The sequence below is a fragment of the Pinus tabuliformis genome, chromosome 1_2 (assembly GCF_031772625.1).
Source record: "Pinus tabuliformis cultivar Carrire ecotype Pingquan chromosome 1_2, CPIR1, whole genome shotgun sequence".
Classification (NCBI taxonomy): domain Eukaryota; kingdom Viridiplantae; phylum Streptophyta; class Pinopsida; order Pinales; family Pinaceae; genus Pinus; species Pinus tabuliformis.
Window position 1 is genome coordinate 867,213,041 of NC_142298.1, and position 23,475 is coordinate 867,236,515.

At 37.7% G+C, this 23,475-nt stretch overlaps 1 pseudogene; it reads left to right on the top strand.

The window, feature by feature from the left end:
- LOC149208681 (cellulose synthase-like protein E6) overlaps positions 1–2,324 on the top strand; it is a 42,322-nt pseudogene extending 39,998 nt beyond the window's left edge.
- Positions 2,325–23,475: the final 21,151 nt, after the last annotated feature.

Genomic DNA, 23,475 nt, shown 5'->3' on the forward strand with positions numbered 1-23,475 from the left:
AGGCTGAGACTATTTCATCAAACTGCAAGGAATTTGCATTGCTACCTATTGCAATAACCAAACTATCCCGCGAATCTGGTAGAGAACACAACAAACTGATGCACTTATCTTCATCTGAAATTTTAATATCAGCAGATGCTAACTGACTTACCACAGTATTAAATGCATTTAGATGCTCTGTTACTGAGTCTGCATCTTTCATCCTCAGGTTATACAGCTTTTTCCGTAGGAATAGTTTATTCACCAGAGACTTAGATTGGTACAAAGTCCCTAACTTGTCCCACAAAGCCTTTGTTGTAGCTTCCCCTGATATGTTCAGCAATACTGAATCTGAGACACACAATCATATTGTGCTATTTTCCTTCCAATCCAACTTCTTCCATTATTCATCGGACTCTCCTCTTGGTTTAGTACCCTGATCTACTGCAATCCACTGGTCTTTACCCACCAACAGATCCTCCATCTTGAGTTTCCACAACTCAAAACTCTAACCATTAAATTTCTCGATCTCTATCTTTCCACTGCTCGCCATCTTCTTTCACCACCAGAATCGATCTCGCAGATCTCCCACTGAACAGGGTATACCACAGGCCTGAGCGAAACCCCTCAACAACAAAGGCGTCCCCTTGAAGCCAAATCTACTCTGATACCAAATGTAGGTTTTAACCCTGTACAGAAATTACCTGCATACGAATTCTGCATATGAATTCTAAAACACATAAAATAAATAATGCGAGAGTAGAACACATAAAACACATATACACAGGGATTTTCCCCTGGATCCCAAAACTGGGACTACCAGCTTGATTTTTCATTATGTTCCTTCCAATGCTATAATACATACTTATACATGCTGAAGCATCCAATACCATGGACCTAAAACCATCGCATCCAAAAAACATGTGCGAAAATCATGCAAAAAACCATAGGTGGGTCCGCCCAACCTAACATAGGGTCCAAAACCAAAATTTTATGAGGTGCTGCCCCGGACTCCATAAAGTGGGGTTGTGGGTGCCCCTCAAACTCCCTATTAACTACATTGAAAGAATATAACACAACCCAACATATACCACCTTAAAGAATTTATGGGCAGAGGATAGCAGTCTCCCTTGAGACTTTAGTTGCAAAGATCAAATCACAACTAGACTAGAGCTTAAAACACAAGAATTTAATGCATAACAAAAAAAGTAAAATAAAGCAACATAATAAAAACTTTGGCTTATAATTCTAATGCATTAAATACATTCATATGGAGATTGTGTTTTCTTGACCAAGTAAAAAAAGCTCTTGCTTTGATTTACATTCACCAAGGGTTGCAGAGTAACTCTGTGTAAAACCATGTAACAAATTGTTTTCACGGACCGACCAAAACATACATCTAAAAACATTAATTTATGAAAAAGTCAAACTATTAAGAATAATATGAGCGCTTGTACAAAATGAATGATTTTCCGAACTTGCAGATGTTGCGGAGTGTAAGCAATAGTTGCAAAATAAATATTTGAGCATACCTTTTCACCAAGTTACCCTTCATTAAATGCTCTTTCATTCTTAATTACTTGATGTGTGTTGTTGAATGGTATGATGTGTACTGCTACTCAGAACTTCATTTAAGGCAAACAAAAATCCTCAACCTGCAAACAAAATCTACTTAGCGAGTACGGTTGTTGTCAGTGTATTTAATGCGGTGGTTGGGATTAATTTTCCAACACTTTCATCAAATGCATAATTTTTTTTTTTTTTAAGAATAGTTCCACTTTGAATTTGTTATTCTAGTTTTGCTTACTGATTACTTGTTTGATTAGCCAAAGACATCAAGTTCATGTTTCTTTCTCTTTGCTTTGTTAACAATATCTTGATATGGCTACAATCTGGTTGAATCTATATATATCGGGAATTCATTTAAATGTTGGTGGAATGAATAGAAAATGTGGTTGATTAAAGGTGTGTCAGCATATCTCTTTCTTTTAATCGAAGTCAATGGAAAGATGTTTGGTGGATCGAAAGTAGGCTTCGAGGTGATGAGAAAAGTAGTGGATAATGAAGGAGGCAATAGATACGAGGCCAAAATTATTGAGTTTGGCGTGGGATCTGTGTTGTTTTTTCCACCAACAACTTTGACCCTAATAAACTTGATATCGTTGGTCGGTGGATTAGCGTGAACCCTGCGAGAAGGGTATTCGACTTTTGATATTTTGGTTATGCAGTTACTTTTGTGTAGCTATATAGTCGTCTATGGTTATTCTATCTTGGAGACCATGTTTATAAGGAAAGACAAAAGATGAATACCAACTTTTGTTACCATCATCTCACTTTACTTGTGACTTCTTCTTGTGTTGTCCCTTTCGAGACCATTCCATTACACTCTTAAGTTTTAAAATTTAAAAATCCCCTAAAAACTGATTATAATTATAACCCCATTTATAAATAGGCACATGCATTAGTCTTTCTTTTTCTTAAGAAATATATGAATCCCTTTATGTGAGTTTACCATTCATAAGAGGTCTCTAATTTGTGCATGAATTTCCTAGAAATATAGAAACTAGTGGAATCATTTTTGTTGAACTAGGTATACCTTTTCCCAAACAATGAGGTTATAATAAGGATAGGGTGTTAATTAATTGAAATACTACAAAATACTTTTCTTGGGAAAGTTTGCTTACTCAACTGATGCCCTTGGTTTTGGAGATGACATTTACTTTTTGGAACTTAGATTCTTGTTAATATTTGTTTCAATAGTAGCTCAGTATTTTTATGGATATAAATTGCAATAGCTATTAGTGTTGGGGATAATTATTAATGATGTCATGCAATTGCTGACAAATAAGTCAACAGATTTTATGTTCTCTATGAAAAATTAGGGCAACAAATTATTAGGGTCGTCAGTGCTCGAAATTAGCTTTCAAAAGATTGGTAGTGTCATTAGATTTGTTATTCAGTTGATTGATAATAATATTAGTAATAATTTTACTATATAAAAATGTAGTTAATGGTTTGATTTAATATGATATTTACAGAATGTTTGAGCTCACACAGTGAGTGTGCTTTATTCTTTCATTTTTTTTTATATGTTTTTTTCTTCATAATTATGTTGGCTTATCAATTGGCTTAAAGAAGGCATTTCATATTCTACAAGTGGTATCAAAGCAGGTAAAATTATTTTGGGTTAAATCTTGATTGTTGGAATTTCGCCATTGTTGATCATGTTGAATTCTAACCAGATGCCTGTTCCATAATTTGATGGGAACGATTATGATTATTGGTGCATTAATATGCTGACATTTTTTAATGGAAAATATTTGTGGGATATTATTGAATCAATTTATGAGGAGCTAGCTGATTGGGATGCCCTTACAGCTAATGAAAGAACAACCAAAAATGAAGCAAGGAAGAAGAATGCTTAAGGTTTGTTTCACATTCAGATAGATCTTGATAAGAGCTCATTTCCAAGAATATCAGGAGAAAAACCTGCCAAAGATTCCTGGCAGACTCTACAAGAATATTACCAAGGTAGTGATCAAGTTAAGGTGGTCAAGCTTCAGATATTAAAGCGAGAGTTCGGTAATTTGAAGATGCAAGAAGCTGAAAGTGTTAGTGACTATTGTGTGACAGTCAAAGATGTGGTCAATAAAATGTATACACTGGGAGAAACTGCAAGTAATGAAGTTTTAATTAAAAAGGTATTGAGGTCTTTAACACCTAGATGGAATCATGTTGCCATAATCATAGAATAAAGTAAGGATTTTACAAAACTACAGTTTGATCAATTGGTTTGATCCTTGATGTTTCATGAAGAGAGATTGAAGGACACTTTTGAAGGTGTAGAGAAAGATTTTTCCTCTATATTACAAATTACAATGAATGAAGATGCAAGCAACAATAGTGCAAAAAGTAATCAAGGCCCAGGTAAATGGAAAAGCCAAAATTATTCAAGAGGTAGATGAAGAGGTGGCCCAAGAGGAAGAGGTAGAGGTATATTTGATAAGAGAAATGTTCAATGTTACCATGGTAATAGGTATGGCCACTTTGAAAGAGAATGCAGATCGAAATAAGGTAAAAATGTTATCCAGGCTGAAGAAAGTGGTGAGTATCCTCCATATCACTTATTTTTATGCTATGCCAAAGGTGAAAATACTAGTAAAGATGTTTGGTACCTAGATTCTGGATTCTCTAACCATATGACAATGAATGAGAAGTTGCTTTCAACAAAATATGGAAGCTTTAAATCCAAGATCTGGTTTGGTGATGGTAAACCATTGGAGGTTTCTCCCAAAGGAGCTATGGAGGTCCAAACAAAAGAAGGTATAAAGAGTATTCATGACATTTATTATACTCCATAATTGAAGCATAATTTGTTGACCGTTAAGAAACTATGTGAGAAAAATTATAAAGTAGTCTTTAAAAATAAGATATGTACTAATAGGGTGATCATTTTTGTTCCAATGACAAGAAATAGGATGTTTCCCTTGAAGTTTGATGAACATAAAAACAATCTTGCAAATATGGTGTATGAGGATTCAAGTTGGTTATGGCATCTTAGGTATGACCATTTAAATTTTCGCAGTTTGAATTTTCTAACCTCGCATGCATTAGCTTCTGGTTTTCCCAAGGTAGAGGAGCATAAGGAGGTGCGTGAAGGATGTGCTAAAGGTAATCATGCCAGAGAAATGTTTCCAAAGGGCACTGCATGGAGGGCCTATCACCCACTTCAGCTTGTTCATTTAGACATATGTGGTCCTATGCAGACTAAGAGTTTGGGTAAGTCATCTTATTTCATCACTTTTATTGATGATTACTCATGAAATTTTTGGGTATATTATTTGAAGGCCAAAAGTGAATCCCTGGATACATTCAAGAAGTTCAAAGCCTTCGTAGAAAATGAGAAAGGGTGCAATATCAAATGTTTTGAGGACTGACTGTGAAGGAGAATTAAGCTCAAAAGATTTCCAGAGTTATTGTGATATGAATGGCATCAGGAGGCAGCATACTACTGCATACACACCCCAACAGAATGGCATAGCTGAAAGGGAGATTCATACTGTGGTTGAAATGGCAAGGTGCATGTTACAAACTAAGGGATTGAGCAATTCTTATTGGGGAGATCAACTTGCTACAACATTTTACATCCTCAACTGTAGCCCCACCAGTGCACTCGAAAATATGACTCCTTCTGAAGCTTGGTATGGAAAAAGGACTAATGTTAATCATTTCAAAGCTTTTGGTTATTTGGCTTATGTGCATGTACCTTATCAGAATAGAAAAAATTTAGATGCAAAGAGTGAGTTATGTATTTTTATTGGGTATAGAGAGACAAGCAAGGCTTATAAATTGTATAATCCTCTCACTAACAAACTTATTATCTCAAGAGATGTAATTTTAATGAAGGGGGAGTTTATGGTCATCAAAAAGGCCATGTTGAGAAGACAAAATATGTTTTGAATGATGATATAATTGTTGATATTGATCATGAGAAGACAACTAATGTTTCTATAACTAGTGGGTTAATTCCACCAAGCAACCCTTCATCAACTTCTTCAGTATCAAGTTCAAGTCCAGCTTATCCTCCAAGTTCTACAAGGAAGTGTTGATGGTGTTGGACCTGCAAACATGAAGGGATCACCCCGATATGAAGCCCCAACTAGACCTCACACCATTTGGTGTGTGAGTCCCATCCGGTATGATCGCTTGATTGCCATTATCTTAAATATTTTCCTCAACTCTTGCTTGTCAGCACAAGAGAGTGGTTTGCTTTGTCTTGAGATAAGTGAGGTTCGCATTCCTAGCGATTGTAAGTGTCTCTTGTGTCAATGGTTCTTTCACCATAGAGGGAGAGGGTGGGAGTGAGTCCCAAGTCAGCTAGGAGAAGTCCCAACTCTGCTAGGAACACACAACACAACAAGACGTGCACAACTTCCAACGGAACAATCCACACGGATGTGGCAGTCACAACACACATGGAAAGATAACATGCATAATACTTAACGAATTAGTCTGCATGAGTGAAATGGTTGTTATAGCAAGTTTTATGTGAAAGGTTTTTTTGATGTCTGGTAGAGTAGTCTACATGGGCGAGACAACATTAACAACATATACAACACATTTTCATTAACATATATGTATTGCAACAAGTGAATTTGTTCAAGTGTTAAACACAGGTTAAAGCAACATGCATTACAATTGTTAAAGATTAGTCTTACAACAATTACAATACATGTGTGAAAACGTGTTGGCCTATTAGTAGGCTTTTGAATTAAGCGAAAGTTCCAAGACACATCGTTACACCATACATCACTAATCCCACGTGCCGGGCATTGGAGCCACTACATACTCCTCAAAGAAAAAATAATAGACTCTCAAGGCTATGTGGGAGGTGCTGAGGGGAAAATTCCTTTGCATGTGTAAATGAGCGAGTATTTATAGCCAAGGGTGAAACTGATGCTTGTGGATGTTTGACTACCCTCATGACTATTTGACTTCCATGACTTTTCAACTTTACATGACTCTTCACACAACAAGTGGGTCTCTTGGACTTACACGTTACAATACATTGATTGACAGTATGGCCCACAGTAGAGATGTGGACGACATGACTCATGACAGGACTCTCCATGAAAGTGCTAGTACATTTGTGCTTCTGCTGGTGTGCATGTCGAGCTGTAGTGTTACTAGTGATGGATGTCCTCATGGTGCGTCACAGCTTCACCTCCACATGGCAACATCCGTGGAGTCTTCGATGGTCATTGGGTTCACTTGATGTTGCATTCGCATATCGCTCCTTGATTGTATGTTGGAAGGTTTGACAGGTTCATCTGTTCGTGAAAAGTGCATGTTCATCCTTCTGTCCTTTCGTGAACACATTTTGCATGTTTGTTCATTCGTCTGTCCGTGAACACATATTTGCATGATCGTCTGTTCGCAAGCACATATCTTTTTATGCATTGCTTGCTCGTCCATTGGCGAGCTTGTCCTTCTTCATGTGCTCCCTTCGTTCATCCCATCCGTCCTCCCCTCATGTTTGTTTGTATATTTGTATCTACAGTCACTCATGACGAGACAACATCAAATTCAAAACCCTCCTAGTCTATCATGATACAAGATCATTTCAAATGCAGGTGATCGGGAGAGGAGAAAAGGTTGTGATATGGGATGGAGGCTCTCGGCACTACTGATGAAAAATGTGCAAAAGTCACTGGGTGATGAAGATGGGTAATTCGGATCGACAATGACTATTCATAGGGTTTGGCTCAGCTAGAGGACAAAACTATGTAGTTTTTGACAGGAACAGTATGGGTTGTAGAAAGGCTGTGCAAGAAATATTGGTGTAATTTTTGGGATGAGAAAATAGTGGGAGCTTGGCAACTAAAGCTCCACAATTCCTAGAGGGAACTGGTAGTCACCTATTGGGTCGCTAGCAATAAAAACTGCGCAATTCCTGAGGGGAACAGGCAGTCCGCTGTTGGGTCATTGGCAGCAAAAACTGCGCAATTCATGAGGGGAATAAGCAGTCCACTATCAGAATCTTGGCAGCAAAAACTGCGCAATTTCTGGAGGGAACTGGGAGTCAATTGTTGGAGCTTGGCAAGAAAAAATCGGCAATTCCTAAGGGGCATTATCACCTCTACATAGTTTCTAAGCTTAGTAGACTACTGGGCAGTAGAGGACTTGCTCATGAAAACTACGCAATTTTCTAGGTGAGCAGTCGGTCGACTGTTGGGAGGGTTGGATGGAAAAGCTACGCAATTTTCTGAGGGAGATACAGACGAGAAATTTGTGTCAGACCATCCTATCTACGCAAATTTCTCAGCCAGTGGAGTGGGCAAGGTCTGTAGCCTCTGCGAAATTTTTGAGGGGAGTTAGTCTCGAGGTGGCTGTCGGGTCAAACTCTCTAGTTGACTAGCATGAAAGTTGATTGATTTTCTTGTAGACATCGTAGCTTGACATGGCTTGCTTGGGGCTTCTATGTTGTTCTCGGTGACAATCGATAGAGTCGATGGTGGTGTGATGGTCCGACAGTCAGAGGAGAATCCAATCATCAGAACTTCAGCAAAGTGACTAAGTGTGTGAACGAGTGAAAGGTGCATATGTAATCTCGAAAACACGCATTTACATGCCTTGATGATGAGACGACTGAAGAAATCCAGGCACACATGCTCAACATGGCTCACCGACGGTGTAAACAACATGAATGACACTTGTGATTGATCGTTGGTCGACTGTGACGACGATTGCGCGATAATGTATGTGACTCCGTGTGTGAGTGCAACATATGTTTACGTAGCGAACACAACAAGTACACATGGAGCGAAGACCCTGAGTATAACCAAAACATGGTCGCAAGCATGACATTGACATCAACATACAAAATTTGGGTGAAATTATCAAGAAAGGTGGGTGCGAAGACTCACACGAGCTCACAGAGTGAACCCGAGTGTGCGTATCCATCAAGTGAAAGTCTCAAGGGAGGCTCCGAAATTGCATGCAGGCCAAACTTTTGGAGGGTGGTTGTAGCCACTAAAACACTTGGCGACACACTCGTAAAACTCTAGCTTCTCTATTTTGGTTCATTGGTAGCACAAGGCCTTGGTCTTTCGAGAAGTATTGAATCACTATGTGGGTTACTTCGGCTCCCCCACTTACCCCACGGAGATACATGGTTTACCTTTTTCCAACTCAATTAAACATAATCAAAAGTTCAACTTGATCGTAGTGTTTCGAATTCGGGAAGGGTAGTTTAGCTCTCGAGTTGAATATTTTCAGACTATAAGTTTTCATCTTTGGTGTTGCTCCACTGCCTACAGGCCTAGATAGTACCTCAACGAAGTCACGCAGAAACACTGCATTACTCCACTTCCAGCAAGCCTAGTAAGTACCCAGTGGAGTTGCATGCTTCACCTCTCTACGCAGGAAGCCTTTCTCTTATTTCGCCTTTGTATTTTTTCAAGAGGAATGTGCATATGCACTTATTTATTTTTTGGGTAGAAGAGGGATCCCAACTTATTGAGAGTAGAAGAGGTTGTTCCTTCAGAGAAGCATGTAAGACCTCTAACATAGGTTTTCTCGTTTAGATTTTCCCCTTCTCAGTTTCTACTAGTTGGATGAGCTTTAACACAAAGCAGAAGGTTGAGTGCAGGCATGGGGCTTCTCGGTGTGGACACAGGCTCATGGTTGGACCAAAACTTACCTCGCAGATGGCTCATATTTTCTGTCAAGATTTAATCGACTGAAGGTTATGACCGAGCACAAAGAAGACGGAAAAAAGACTAGACATGTGTTGTAGTGTCACAAGTCTCTTAAAATATCATCCACATACTCTATTCAAAATCCAGAACATAGTAGTTTGCAGCACTTATTTCCATAAACAAAAATAGTAAGGTATTAAGCAATCCAAACTAATGAAAACAAAAATAATAAGAAAATAAAACAAAGTGAAAACAACAACAAGCAAGCAAAGCAACCAAGTCAACAAGAAAACAAACTTGTAAACTAGAAAGCAAAGACAAGCAAAATAAAGAAAACACTACTCCTAATCCTACGTTAAACGGTCGGGGTTACGTGAAATGAAATTTCCAATGAAGCCACTGTAGGCATACCCGACTTGCAGTCACAAAGATATGAGCGATTAAAATAGATAAAAAATAGTGTGCAACAGAAAATGAAAAAACTTGAAAAACTTGCACACAAGAGAGAAGGTCTTGCCATGGGTGGAAGAATGTGTCACAACAACCCAACACACACACTTACCTCTTCAGTGAATATCATTTTTCAACAAACCTCGGGGGCCTCTTGCGAGTGTGTGTTGTTTTGCACCAAGTTTCATAGCAAGTGCGAGGAAGGACTGAAGCTTGTTACCTGCAAAATGACTCGCCAAGTAATATTGTTCGAGCCATTCAGTGATTGGATCATAAAATTCGTGATGGCCATTTTGAAAGATTCATGATATTTGAGAAGATGGATTCCAGATTCGAGAGAGGGGATCATGATGGGAATCTGATATGGATAGACAGATCTAGTCATTCTCATCAATCATGTCAGGACAATGAGGGCCTCCCATAGCCATTAGCACAGGCCGAGGTGCGTCACTTACTTGACATAAATCTAAGAATAAATATGATATACAGTGAAAATCATAGTCTGGGAAGCGACTGCCATTGACTGTAATGTTGGGAAAATGGTAAACTGCATGAAAACCGCCCAAGGTAGAAGAAAAATCAGACTAGTTGATCGAGATGGTAGATTCCCAGTTCGACACGAACAAAGAATTTTTTTGAACAATCATGCAAATGCTTTGAATGAGGGAACCAAGTTCGTTGTCCGCTAGACATGATAAAACACCCAACTACAACTGGTGAAAAAGTGCGCAGGCATCATGATGGTAATCACAAAAATGTAGAAAGGATGCCAACATTGTGAATGTGTGAAACTAGTTGGGGTGCGATGAAATAAGAGTAACTTGATTCGCGTGATAGGTTTTGCGCTCATCATCGCACAAGGAGATTGATGGTGTAATGAGTGGGCAGATTTGACATGCCAAACTTTCAAAAAGGCCAAGGAGCTCACTACGAGAGAGAACATTTGATAAGTATGATTCTAGATAAAGATAGTCTTTGAGATTATCAACTTCATTGTCCCATGGTTGAATAAGGTAAGTGAACTCCCAACCCGGATTAGATGCAAAAGAGGTGCATGGTGACGAACATACTGTAACGGACTCGTGGATTCGATCATTAACGAAAATATGAAATTTTGAAATATCACACCCATAATAGTAAATATTCTTTACATGGGGATCCACATCAAGTGCAACCATGCAGATATATGGATTGTGTGTGAGAAACAAGTTTTGATTTGGTTTCGCAGGCTTACCAGAGTCGCGATGTCCTGACTTTACCATCAACAGACATTGAAGTGCCTCGACTCCTTGGCACATCCTGGAACATTCCAGAATTGAAAAATTGCATTTTGAGATGTGAACCAGATCATGCATGGCTTGAGGATGGCTGTTGTAATGATTTGAAAACTGTTCTCAGGATTAAAACCATCTCTATCATAGGCTTCATCAAAATTTTCAGGAAGATGAATTGATGAGTGGTCTTCTTGCAACAAACAAGATGATGACAAGTGGAAAGTGTCCTGTGCGTTGAGACTATTTTCATTTTGGACAACCTCATTTCCTTGTGTCAATTGAGGAGATAACTCATGGGATGAAGAAGCAAGAGAACGTGGAATATCTCTGACGCATGTTAATGAGTTATGGATGATAGCACACATAGGAAAGTGAGGTGCAGAGGAAGCTTTGATATGGATGTCTGCCTTGATTGGTGCGCATTCCAGATCTGATTTAGAGTGCACATGAGATGACAACAGATCATATGATGTGCTTGGGTGTTCATCACAACATATGGAAGTGTGGGAGTGGTGAAAGCCCAATACTAGAGGTTGATCGAAAGAATTGATTATGCATGATGTTTCACCAAGATTCGCGGATCGAGAATCAATCCATAGTGGTGGCTCAATGTTTTGAGAGGAGTTGATTATGTCTTCACCATCCTGCTCCTCTAGTTGTATGATGAGAGTTCCTTGCACATGACTGCAACTTGAGCCAGCAGCTTGAGAATCAAGACAGTGCATGCATCTAGCTTGTGAAGAAGATCACTCAAGTGAGTCATGGTGTGGGGAGTCATGGCTTGTAGATGATGCAGGATGGCAGAGATGAATATTAGACTCAAGACTTGGGTTATCAACGGTGATGTCCTCTTGCGGAAAAAGGGGGGACGAGTTTTTTCCATAGGCTTTTTGAACCATTCTGGAATTTCCTCTGTTGGGGTAGGAGACAACCAAGAAGATGGGTTGGGAACATGCTGTGCAGATTTCTCAGCTTTGCAACTGCTGTGAGGGGGGACCTACTGCACATATTTCTTAGATTTACAGTTGCTGTGAGGGGTCACCCTCTTCAATACATGAGGCGTCTCATGATCTGCAAGAGTCGAGGAAGAAGGAAAATTGGGAGGTTCACCATTTTGGGAGACATGAACCAAATGTTTCAGCTCTTGGCTTATGAAGTCAAGATCCACAAACCGTTCAAGAATTTTGTGACATAGGTGAAGGAAGCAGGTAGCAATGTCGTCAACTAATTTGCGAGGCTTCATTCTTGAACGAGAGATTCTTTCATAGACATGTTGGTGGTCACACTCGTCGAAGGCTTGATGGATCTCCTTAAGGAAAGTGAGAATGGAATGGAAAGAAGCAGGTGGAAAGGTATGACACCACCAATTAGCACGACTTTCAAGGGTGAGGAAGAAGAGTGTGCAAAAAAGCTCATCACTATCGATTTCATGAGATTCACAAAAATTAAGAAAATCAGAAATTTGCTCAGTTATGGATGTTTCGTCCTCGCCTTCAAACTTTAACAAGGAAAAGTGATTGAGAAGCTCATCGGGGATTGATAATTGATTAATGGAGAAATGAGAGAAACACCCCGAGAGCATGAATTCTATATTCTTCATTGGGTAAGAGATTCAACCTAGATGTATGGGCTTAGCTTGCCATCTGGCCCTCCTTCTAGTGCCAAAATGTTAACGGTGTTGGACCCGCCAACATTAGGGGATCACCTCGGTATGAAGTCCCAACTATACCTCACACCGTGTGGTGTGGGAGTCCCATCCGGTACGATGGACCGACTGCCATTATCTTAAAGACTTGACTCAACTCTTCCTTGTGAGCACAAGAGAGTGGTATGCTTTGTCTTGTAAGAAGTTAGGTTCACGTGCCTGGTGATTGTAAGTGTCTCTTGTGTCAATGGTTCTCTCACCATAGAGGAAGAGGGTGGGAGTGAGTCCCAATTCAGTTGGGAGAAGTCCCAACACTGCTAGGAGCAAACAACACGACAAGACATACACAACTTCTAGAGGAACAATCCACATGGATGTGAAAGTCACAACACACAAGGGAAGATAACACGTATAATACTCAGCAGATTAGGCCGCGCGAGTGGAGCTGTTGCTATAGCAAGTTTTATGTGAAAGGTCTGTTTGATGTCTAGGAGAGTAGTCTACATGGGCGAGACCATGCTAGCAACATATACAACACATTTTGATTAACATATAGGTATTACAACAAGCGAATTATTTCAAGTGTTAAACAAAGGTTAAAGCAACATGCATTACAAGTGTTAAAGATTAGTCTTATAACAGTTACAATACATGTGTGAAAATGTGTTGGCCTATGAGCAAGCTTTTGAATTGAGAGAAAGTTCCAAGATACATTGCTACACCATACATCACTATCCCCGCCTACAAGGCGTTGGAGCCACTACTTACTCCTCAAAGAAAAGATTACAGACTCTCAAGGAAAAAGTCCTTTGCATGTGCAAATGAGGGGGTATTTATAGCCAAGTGCAAAACTGACCCTTCTGGTTGTTTGACTACCCTCATGACTATTTGACTTCCATGACTTTTCAACTTTACATGACTCTTCATACAACAAGTGGGTCTCTTGGACTTCCATGTTACAATACATTGATTGAAAATATGACCCACAATAGAGATGTGGACAACATGACTAATGACATGAATCAACATGACAGTGCCGATACACTTGTACTGTTGCTGGTGTGCATGTTGAGCTATAGTGTTGTTGGTGATAGATGTCCTAATGGTGTGTCACAACTTCACCTCTGCATGGCAACATGTGCAGAACCTTTGATGGTTGTTGGGTTCGCTTGATGTTGCATTCGCACGTTGCTCCTTTATGGTATGTTAGAAGGCTTTAAAATTTCATCCGTTCGTGAAAATTACATGTTCTTCTGTCCGTCCGTGCATCCATGAACACATTTTTCATGTTTTTGCGTTCGTCTGTCCGCGAACACATCTTTTCATAATCATCCATTCATGAGCACATCTATTTGCATGCATTGTTTTCTCGTTCGTTGGCGAACCTGTCCTTCTACATGTTCTCCCTTCATTCATCCCATCCCTTGTCACACCATGTTTGTTTGTGTATCTGTATCTGCAGTCACTCATGACGAGATGACATAAAATCCAAAAACCTCCTAGTCTATCATGATGCATGATCGTTTCTGATGCAGATGACCGAGAGAGGAGACAAGGTTGTGAGATGGGATGGAGGCTCTGGGTACTGTTGATGAAAACTATGTAGGAGTCACAGGGTGATGAAGATGGGAAATCTGTATCGATAATGACTGTCCAAGGGTTCTGGCTCAGCTGGAGGAAAAAAATGCGTAGTTTTTTAGAGGAACAGTCTAGGCTACGGAAAGGCTGAGCATGCAAGATCTGTGCAATTTCTAGAACGAGTGGGCAATGGGATGTTGGCAGTTAAAACTGCACAATTCTTGGAGGGAATTGGCAGTCAACTGCTAGGTCACTGGCAGCAAAAAATGCACAATTCCTAAGGGAAATTGGCAGTTCGATGCTAGGTCACTGGCAGCAAAAACTACACAATTCTTGAGGGGAACTGGAATTCCACCACCGGGAGCTTGGCAGCAAAAACTGCGCAATTCCTGGAGGGAACTGGTAGTCAATTGATGGAGCTTGGTAGAGAAAACTGTGCAATTTGTGAGGGGAACTGTCAGTTGGCTTGCTAGAGCTGCTGGTAGGAAAAACTATGCTGACGCTGGGAGGTTGGCCTATTGTTCACCTCTACGCAGTTTCCAAGCTGAGCGGACTGTTAGGCAGCAAAGGACTTGCTCATGAAAACTACACAATTTTCTTAGCGAGATGCCGGTCGACTGTCGGGAAGACTCGCTGGAAAAACTGCACAAATTTTTGAAGGAGACAAGGACGGGCACTTGGTGTCTATCCAGCCTATCTCCATAACTTTCTTAGTCAGTAGAGCAGGCAAGGTCTACAGCGTCTATGCAATTTTTTTGGGGAGTCAGTCCTGGGGTGGTTGTCGGGTCAAACTCTCTAGTTGACCAACATGAAGGTTGATTGATTTGCTTGCAAACAACGCAGCTTGACATGGTTTACTTAGGGCTTCTTGATTGTTCTGGGTGATAGTCGATCGAGCCGATGGTGGGATGATGGTCTAGTAGTCAAAGGGGAATCGGTCATCAGAACTTCAGCAAAGTGACTAAATGTGTGAACAAGTGAAAGGTGCATACGTAATCTTATAAACACACACTTACATGCCTTGATGACGAGACGACTCAAACCATCCAGACACACATGCTCAACGTGACTGACCAATGATGTAAGCGACAAGTGCAACACTTGTTATTGATCGTTGGTTGACTATGATGACGCTTGCGCGATAGTGTATGTGACTTCATGTGTGAGTGAGACAGATGTTTACATAGAGAATACAATAAGTACACACAGAGCGAAGAACCTTAGTATAATTAGAACCTGGTGGAAAGCATGAAATTGACATCAACATGCAAAAATTGGGTGATATGATCAAGAAAGGTGGGTGCGAAGATTCACAAAAGCTCACAGAGTGAACCCAAGTGTGTGCAGCCATCAAGTGAAACTCTCAAGGGAGGCTCCAAAATTATGTGCACGCCAAAATTTTGGAGGGTGCTTATAGCTGCTACAACAGGAAGGTAAGAATATTGAGTGATATCTATCAGAGGAGTGCAAATCAAGCACATGAAAAAAACCCAATAGGCGAGATAGTGAATTTTTCGAAGATGCATGTACTAATGAGGTTTGGGAGCAAGCCATGCAAGAAGAGATGGATTCCATTCACATGAATGGCACTTGGTAGTTGACAGAGCTTCCACCTGACAAGAAAAAGATTGGCACCAACTGGATCTATAACACTAAATTTAGCAGCGATGGGAGTGTTGAAAGTCACAAAGCAAGATTAGTTGCTAAACAATTCACAGAGAAGTATGGAATTGATTATGAAGAGACATTTGCACTAGTAGAAAGACAAGAGACCATTATAATGTTCATTTCATTAGCAGCTCAGAAAAAGTGGAGCATACATCATATGGACGTGAAAAGTGCCTTCATGAATGGGTACTTAGAAGAGGAAGAATATGTGGAGCAGCGACAAGGTTTTGAAGTGGAAGGAAAAGATAATAATGTCTACAAGTTGAAGAAGGCTTTGTATGGTCTCAAGGAAGCACCAAGAGCATAATATACTAGGATTGATGGATACTTTTAAGAAAATAGCATCGAGAGAAGTAAGAGTGATCCTACCCTTTACTACAAACAATAAGGTATTGATATTCTAATCATAAGTTTGTATCTTGATGATCTGTTGTATATGGGTAGTAATTCTAAGATGAATGATAAATTCAAAGTTTCTATGATGAATGAATTTGAGATGAAAGATCTAGGAATTATTAAATATTTTCTAGGAATGGAGGTTTATCAAAGTAAGGATGAGATTTTCATTTTTTAGACAAAGTATTCATGTGATATGCCAAATAAATTTGATATGCTTGATTTTAATCCATCCCCTACTCCAAGTGCTCATTGATTTGTGTTATGTAGAGAAGATGGTGTTGGTTTAGTTGATGGGCCAACTTATAGAATTATTGTGGGGAGCTTGATATTTCTAACCCACACAAGACCTGATATTAAATATCAGGTTCACTTGTTTCAAGGTATATGAAAAATCCATCTGAAATACATATGAAGGAAGCTAAGAGGATTTTAAGGTCTGTGAAAGGCACTCTAAATTTTGGTATTCATTACTACTCTTATGAAAAGTTCAATCTTGTTGGATTTAGTGATTCATATTGGGAAGGTAGTATTGGGGATCATAAGTCCACATATGGAAATTGTTTCTCTTTTGCTTTTGGTTTGATTACCTAGAGCTCAAAAAAACAAAGCATCGTTGCCCTCTCATCCACAAAAATAAAGTATGTTGCAATTACCTAGGCAGGTACACAAGCTCTTTGGCTTAGAATTTTTTTGGAAGAAATTGGAGAAAAGAAAATTCAACCTACAATGATTTATTGTGATAATGTAAGTGCCATAAAGTTAGGAAAGAATCTGGTTCATCACAGTAGGACAAAGCATTTTGACATGAAATATCACTTCCTGGTGATTTGGTGCAGAAGAAGGATATTGAATTGAAGCACATAAATACTCAAGATCAGTTGCAAAAGCTCAGCTTTTGGCACTATGAGATAAGATAGTAAAGCCTCATTAAGGGGGAGTGTTAGGGATAATTCTTAATCATGTCGTGTAATTGTTGACAAACAAGTGAGAAAATTTTGTGTTTTCTGTGCAAAATTAGGGCAACGAATTATTATAGTGATTGGTGCTCAAAATTAGATTTCGCAAGATTGGTAGTGCCATTAGATTTGTTAGTCACTTGCTTGATAATAATATTAGTAATAATTTTACTATATAACAATGCATTTAATGGTTTGATTTAATATAAGATTTACAGGAGGTTTGAGCTCACAAAGTGAGTGTGTTTTATTTGTTCTTTTTTTAATATGTTTTTTTCTTCATAATTATATTGGCTTATGAGCTAGCTTAAAGAAGCCATTTCATATTCTACAATTAGTAACTAGGTATCTTTATGGATATAAATCCTAATAGCTATTAGGGTTTATTGTTTCTTATTTATTTTTTTAATTATTATTTATTATTTATTTTTAATTTTTTATATCTTATCTAAAGTTATAATCATGTTAAATATTATTATATTATAAGAAATAAATGGTGTTTATATGTCTAAAATATATAATAATTTATAATTACCATAGAAAAACAAATTATATGATAAAAATAAAATTATCTATATTTTTATTAAAAATATTCTCTAATAATTTTTTTTAATGTAAACAAAGAGTTTAAAAAATATTTTTAAAGTAATAATAATGGTTTAATATTCTTTTAAGGAATCTATATCACATTAATTGATATTTTTAAAGCAACCTCTCGTCAATAAGCTTAAACCAGTTTTTTTTTTTAATATTCAATCATGTTGTTGATTGAAGAAGAGCAACCTCCTCACTCTTACTCTCTTTATCCTAATTCTACTTCCCTTTTACTTCTTTTTGTAACGTTCTATTTCTTGCAGGTTTAAAACTCCTCTTACTTCTATTTCTTTTTTAACTTTCTTTCCACTATTACTATTCTCAAAAGGCTAAAAAAAATTAATGAAATTTTCATATATTAAGTTTAATATATAATTATTCAACTATCTTTTTTATCATCTAAAATTTAAATTAAAAGTTCTTTGACAGGTTCTTATTTCTTCAATATTTAAGATGACTAACGGAGTTATGCTTGTATTTAAAAAGAAAATCACAAGTTATGCTTGTATTTAAAAAGAAAATCACAAGCAAGGTTGTAGCTGCAAAATTAGATCTTAGAGAATAGTGCTATAAAGTAACAATTATACAAAATCTAAATAAATACCATGTATATAGAAAATTTCTATTACTTTTTAGAAAAATGAAGCTTCTAAATTTCATGTAGAAAAATTAAACCTTTATAAATGGGCTCTTACAACTAGAAAATTTACGAACATAAATTTACCCATAAAAATTTTAATTCTTAGTGTAAAATTTTTTAACATTCTACAATTTTCTTTATAAATGGAAAATTTCCAAACATAAATTTACCCATAAAAAAATATAATTCTTAGTGCAATTTTTTTTAACCTTCTGCAATTTTCCTTATTCTTTTTTTTTAAAAGTCGTTCTTTCTTTTCCTTTCATATTCCATTTTTCTTTTTTTCATGGACACTTTTACTCCTCGTTCACGCTGACAATAACACTAAATGCACTATCTTCTCTTTCACCATAACAATAACAACAAAGGCACTACTTTCTCCTACTTTGTTTTCATCATAACAATAACAACACAAGTCGCTGCAAAGCCCTAAGTCCATACCTGTAAAGTAAAGTAGGAGTGAACATCAACCTTGCCATGGTCATTGTAATAGCCCGAACAAGTGTTGCCAAAATAGCAACACTTATCTTTTGAACTCATCAATACATTTTGAACTTATCTTTTTCTCTTAGTTTCCATTCTCGACCGAGCGTCTAGATTATCTCCGCGCTGATTGAATTGTTAAGCTGATCTCTGCCTCGGCCAGCACGAGTAAAGATTGTCATGCTTCCACAATCTACCATTAGAGAGATACTATGTACTTGAGCGATACTCTAGATGTTTTAGTACTGAATATCATCAGCGTTCTTGCTGATCAAATTGTGAATATTTCCGAGCAACCCAGGGAAAAGTTATATCGAACTCGTAAGAGGAAGATATGTGCAGAAAATGAAATGGTCAACAACCAGCCTCCTTGAAATTCGAGTGTATAGAAAGTATGTTAGTGACAAAGTTAACTTTACCTAAATATTCAACTTGACTAACTTTTTGGAACAATGTAAATGCAACTTTAAATAAATATTTAGGTGGTTAAATGTGCTACCCTCTTGAACAAACCATGTTCAATTTAGGGTTGCTTTAGTGACCATCTTTAGTAATATCCCTAGTTAATGTAAATACTTATTTTACTTCAAACCAAACAAACTTTTATTATTTTTAAATTATAAATTATTTTTGAATTTAGTTATGGAAAAATGAATTTTTTACTTATTCGTAAATATTGTTTTACTTGTTAATTAGTTATACGAGACAATTATCTGTCCCTAACTAATATCTTGAGTATTTACTCAAGAAGATTAAGAGGATATGGGTACTGAGACCAATAGAAGAGAGAAGCTAGAAAGAAGAAAAAAAGAAAGTAGAGCTATGCTGAAACGTCAAGACCAGATAGCTCTGAAATCAAGGTTCTCATTGGAGAGAAGAAGGTTCTTGAGATCATGAACAACTTGGGGGGAGACTACTGACTTAGTAATATCAAGGTTGGGAGGAGAAGCATCAAGCAGGTCTAGTTGCTCACCAATTTTGGCATACTATGTGAACCGAATAAGTGAGAAATCTCGTTAAATACAAACCTGTGATAAATCTTCCATAAGCTAGGTTTGACATTTTAAGAATGGAACATGTTAATTCAAGAGAAGTTATGCAATATTTTATACATAATTATTTCTATTATGGATATCTGGTAGATGAAGTTCTTGTTAGGTAAAAGAAAACAGAGATATTCATCCAAGAGTTCACTCGTCAAACAAGCAATTGCAGTGATACAAGAACCGTAGAAATAAGATTACAAACTTGTCTAAATCAATTTAGGAAAAACGGGAAAATAAAGAAGGAAAATATAGAGGAATCAACTTGCCTTTCTATATTTTCAAAACAGTTATTTTATCAGAAATTATCATATATATTTCCAAACCTTACCCTCAAAGGCATGGATGGAATTCACTATCTTTATCACATTTAATCGAAGAGTATCCATCTTTATCAAATGATTTAATACATACAAATCTATTCCCAAACTCCAGACGAAAATATCAGACAAACTGAAGAGCGAATATATTAACTCGAAGTTGTTTAGAACAATAAGCCATAAATTATGTAGAAACGAAATAGTTGTTCATTTCTGACAATAGCAGAACAGGGCTTTTCCAAAAGAACAATTAAACTAGACGGCAAATTTCTCGGTTCTTACAACCCTCCATGAACTAAATACCATCTGCTTGTTTAAAGGTTAGTAATAATTTAAATATTATAACAAAAATATGGTGAAAAGTTAACCGTATACAAGTTAAGCCTCCCTTAGAGACTGAAAGGAAATAGCAAGAAAAACCCTCACTATAAACCCTAGGATAGATATTAAGTACATGGAAAAGAACTGAATGCTTGGCTCTATGCACAGATGAACTGGGTAAAAGCCTCTTCTATCTCTTCGACTGCCATTGTTTTACCTGCAAGGATCTCAACCCCAAGTGGGTGGAGTGACAAATATTAAAAATCGAAATAATAACCAGTTTGGGCAAAATGAAACTGAACGTAACAGAGCAAGAGTAAAAGGGAGAATATTGTAATTACCTGAACCAAGTCGTTTGTAAAACCCTCCTTCATGCCAGTTTCCGAATGCTGAAAACAGAGAACCCATATAACTGTTGAAGTATCCATAAGTAATTAGAAGGCTGGTCATGGCGGTAGCCAACAAGAATGAACTCAACTACAACTTAGCTGCAAGCGGAAGATAGAGGAGTTACCTACGCCTGGAAGACTCCAAACAGAGCAGACAGAAACCCTTCTCTAGGGGAGAACAATGAAGATGTATCGAAGACTATACCGGAGGCATAGAAACTTGGAACTCGCTCCCACCGTCTGATCACTACAACAGCTGGAGACCATAGATGTGAGGTGAATCCCAAGGTCAGCGATAGAACAACCGACATTAAAGTTTTCTGATGAACCACCTTACCACCTAGGAGATTACATAAGCTAAGTGTTAATACAACTGTAAGGAGGCTCTAGTGATGGTGTAAATGTATCAGAGGTTTGACTGCAATCAGTCACAAGCTAAATCATAAAGTCATGCCTTTAGGCCAGATAACCCTTGTCATGAATAAAGTCTATTTCAAATCATTAATAATGGATCCGTAATATTTTAATGTTTTAACTCTCGATTAATGTGAAATATCGTAAGCTTTAGTTGGTAGGTAATTCTAGATATTACAATCAAATATGACAGAACCATGTTACATGTAAATAATGCCAATTAAAATACCAAGTATTGTAATATGCAGATTTCAATTAAGATCATAATATGTATGGTAACCACGAATACTTTACATGGTGAAAGAAATAAGTAGGAAAAGGAAAAAAAAATATTACTTTAAGCTTGTTTAACATTTGGATGTGTTACATGTGGTATCTTAGCGCTCAGGTTGCAAAAAATGAGACCTATGGAATAAAGAAAATAACAACTTTGGTGATGTGCACAAGGGAAGCAGGGAAGCACGCATCACGAGAGGAACTTGAAATCCACCACACAGGTCCATAATGGGAGTAGGACCTGCATCATTTCAAGAAGGTAATCATGAAGCATAGGTATAGTTGGGCGATGAGCTACGAAACACTAATACTACTATCTTAGAAACTGTACAGGAATTAAAAGATGAAATGGCTCGACTACGAGTAGATATTTAAAAATGATGCAGGAGCAAGAAAAAATTATGAAGAGTTTATCCAATAGGTAGAATCATCGGCCACTAGTCCCTAGCTGTGAACACAGAAATAGGACAGTGGAGCAAGGGTTTCGAACTGAGAATGTAGAAACAAAAGGTGGAGAAGATAATCATGAAGAAGAATTGGATAATGTATCGAATCACAAGACATAGAAAAGACAAAAATTGGAACTTGAAGGAGAAGTTCAAAAAATAAAGCCTCCCCTCTTTGATGGTGAACAGGAAGAGGTAGCAGAATCCTGGCTCATCAATATGAACAAGTACTTCTAGCTCTATGAGTATGAAAATAATGTAAAGGACCGTTTGGCCATTTTCCAACTCGAAGGGAAAGCTACCCTGTGGTGGGAAGAAGTAAAAATAGTCTGTGGAGTAAATGAACAAAGCATAACCTAGGAAAAATTTCAAAGATACTTCAAAGAAAAATATCTAACGAAAAGATATTATGTCAAAAAAGCAAAAGAGTTTCATGATCTCTGACTGGGTCAAATGTCCATGGATGAATTCATAACAAAGATTACATCACTACTTCGGTATGTCTCCTATATTCATGAAGAAAAAACAAAGGTGCAGTGGCTCATCAACAGTGTTCCGTTATTCATGAAAGAATGATTGGAGTTTGACAACCCAAAAACCATGGATGAAGTCATTCGTAAAGCATAGATTTTCTACCAGAAAAACAAACCAAAGGGAGATATGACCAAGAAGTGGGCTGACAAAAAGGGAAGTAAATTTGTTCCCGGCCACAAGGGGAATAAAGGCACATGCAAAAAAGGATTATAGAAAGGTCAAACTAACCAAAATATGAATAAGAATCATCCCATATTTAAATTACGAGGTGAAACCAAGACAAATGAGAAAGCTGGCAGAATGAAGCATAATTAACTAACAGACCACCTGTACAGTGTTGGGGATGTGGAAAACTGCCCACACCGCAAGGGAGCTAATTAGATCTCACAAATACAAGAAGTATTTATTGTGGTAGAAGTGGCAAGAAGCATTCCTAAAATTAATGTTTCCCTTGAAGATCATGAGGCAAAATTTCAGCCAACCATGGTTGAATTTGAAGGTACTGTGTTTTACCAAACCTATTTTATTTTAATTGATCCTGGGGCCACTTTGAGTTACATTAGCTCCAATATAGTTGAATGATGTAAATTTCAATCTGTTAAGTTTAAAAATCCTTGGTTAGTACAACTAGCCAGAGGAGAAAAAATGAGAGTTTTGGCTAACGTATTTAACTGTCCTTTAAAACTAGCTAATCAACCTATCATGGCAGATTTGAATGTGTTACCCCTTGGGTCATACGACATCCTTATGGGAACGGACTGGTTGGAAAAACACTGGTCTCTCATCAACTGTAAGACCAAAACTATTAGCTACTGGGATGAGGAAGGGGAGAGACAAGAAATTCAAGGTGTTCAAAAATTTCTGCA